The 2656-nt window shown below is 33.5% G+C and overlaps 1 long non-coding RNA gene across 1 annotated transcript; it reads right to left on the bottom strand.

The window, feature by feature from the left end:
* Nucleotides 1-1655: 1655 nt before the first annotated feature.
* On the bottom strand, nucleotides 1656-2444 carry LOC149402615 (uncharacterized). Its single transcript, XR_016295987.1, has 3 exons — nucleotides 2177-2444; nucleotides 1771-1806; nucleotides 1656-1694 (listed from the first exon to the last, which is right to left on the bottom strand). It is a non-coding gene; the product is annotated as an uncharacterized LOC149402615 (long non-coding RNA).
* Nucleotides 2445-2656: the final 212 nt, after the last annotated feature.

Genomic DNA, 2656 nt, shown 5'->3' on the forward strand with positions numbered 1-2656 from the left:
TATAAATATTATAGTCAACGTCAATGAAAAGTCAATAAAAATAAGATTTGTTGCATTGTTGTCTATTTCAGGGTATAATTTCGCCATTTAGTTAAACAGAGGGTATGATCTCGACATTTTTGAAAACAAAAAATTAAACTCGATATTTCACTAAATCATAAAGTATATATGTGTCATTTTCCGTATGATAAATTATGACCACAATACATGATGTTGTCTTTAATATTTTTTAAATGTCTAGCAACATACTGTAATATCATGTGGTCAATAGAGCTCGTGACATGGCTCATCTTTATCCGTAAGAGAATAAGAAAGTAGAATCATATATTTAAATTGGTTGTCGAGATTAATAGCTTTCATATACACTCCCTAGCTATGGCGCACGATAAACATTTCCTTTTGGCCCTAATGAAAGTCGTCCAAAAAAAAAAAAAAAATTAAGAAAGAAGAAGAAAGAAAGACACTACAAACTGGGGATTCCACAACGGTTCTGTACCGTTGTGGAATCCTCCGCTGTGGAATCTTTTCACAACGGTACTAATAAAACTCATTATCAAAATATCAAAATTCAACACTAAACACATTATATTAAAATAAATTAAGCATAAAACTCATCACAAACAAAAAATTCAAACTCAAATCCGAAATCAATTTAACCACAATATCAAAATACAACTCATTTTTCAACCTAAAATAGCAATATATCCAAAATCATAAATTACAAAATAAAACCCAAAACAAAAAAAACCCTAATTTTGGCAAAATCGACTATCCAATATCATAAATTACAACCAAAATCAACAAAAATCCTAAATTAGTTTCTAAATCACACAAAACACTCATGACATTTAAGATTTTTATATGAAATCACTACTACAAACTGGGGATTCCACAACGGTACAGAACCGTTGTCGAAAGCTTCAACAACGGTTCTGTACCCACTCCTCTTGAACGTTTTCAAAGTTATCCGGTGTATATGACTTCTTCAATTGTACGTAAAGTTTGGTTGACGTTACTTCGGGCTCCATGGTTGTCAAGCTTGAAATCCGAAAAAAAATCCGTAACGCACAACAAAAAACATTAGAAAACAAATATTCGCGTAAATGAAATACTTCAAATAACATGTAATTAATTTACCTTTTTATCAACTTCCTTGGTTGTAGTAGACATAATCTATGAAAAAACAAAATTAAATATAATCTCAATTCAAACCAATTCCAATACAAACTCAAACCGAAATTCAATTTCAATTCAAACTAATTCGGACATAAACTTAAACCGAAATTCAATTTCAATTCAAAACAATTCCAACACAAACTCAAACCGAAATTCAATTTCAATTCAAACTAATTCCGACATAAACTTAAACCGAAATTCAATTTCAATTCAAAACAATTCCAACACAAACTCAAACCGAAATTCAATATAATATTCTAATTCGAATCCAACATAAACTCAAACCAAAATTCAATTCCACACTCATTTTCTACATAAATATCAAATTCAATATTCAATTTCAATATAATTTAGACACAAATAAACAATTATAACCTAATTTCAACATAAAAATACAAATTAAATTAAAAAAAAAAAGACTTACCCGGAGTGAAGACGATGAGCATGGGGCGTGGTGAGTCAATGAAGTTGTAGGAGATGTGGGTTGTGGTCGGAGGCAAGGTTTTTGTTATTGTCTACTACAACAACAAAAAAACATTAGAAAACAAATATTCGTGTAAATGAAATACTTCAAATAACATGTAATTAATTTACCTTTTTATCATCTTTCTTGGTTGTAGTAGACATAATCTATGAAAAAACAAAATTAAACATGATCTCAATTCAAATCAATTCCAATACAAACTCAAACCGAAATTCAATTTCAATTCAAAGTAATTCCGACATAAACTTAAACCGAAATTCAATTTCAATTCAAAACAATTCTAACACAAACTAAAACCGAAATTCAATCTAATATTCTAACTCAATTCCAACTCAAACTCAAGGTAATCAAATCTAACTCAAATCCAACATAAACTCAAAACAAAATTCAATTCCAAACTCATTTTCTACATAAATATCAAATTCAATATTCAATATCTATATAATTTAGACACAAATAAACAATTCTAACCTAATTTCAACATAAAAATACAAATTAAATAAAAAAAATACTTACTTGGAGTGAAGACGACGAGCATGGGGCGTGGTGAGTCAATGAAGTTGTCGGAGATGTGGGTTGTGGTCGGAGGCAAGGTTTGTGGGTTTGTGTGGGGGTGGGTCGGAATGTTTGGTGGGTTTGTGAAGAGTGGGTTTGGTGGGTTTGGAAGAAGGAGAGGCGGAGAAGAAGAAGGAGGGCGGAGAAGAAGAAGGGGGCGGAGAAGAAAATGGAGGACGGGGGAGAAGAAATGGGCGGAGAAGAAAAAGGAGGCCGGGGAAGAAGAAGAAGGGCGGAGAAGAAGGAGAGGGTTGCGGGGAAGAAGAAGGGCGGGGAAAAAAAGGTGAGAAGAAGAGAAGGGCGGAGGAAGAAGAGAGAAGAGAGAGAGAGGGCGGCGACGGCGGCGTAGGAAGAAGGAGGGGCGGCGAGTGGGCGTGGGTTGGAGAGAGAGAGAGAGAGATAGTGGGGTTGGGTCGGGGAGAGAGAGAGAGAGAAGAAGAA

Source organism: Urtica dioica, chromosome 3 (genome assembly GCF_054948205.1).
Source record: "Urtica dioica subsp. dioica isolate 48M chromosome 3, U.dioica_male_clone48M_v1_H2, whole genome shotgun sequence".
Classification (NCBI taxonomy): Eukaryota; Viridiplantae; Streptophyta; class Magnoliopsida; order Rosales; family Urticaceae; genus Urtica; species Urtica dioica.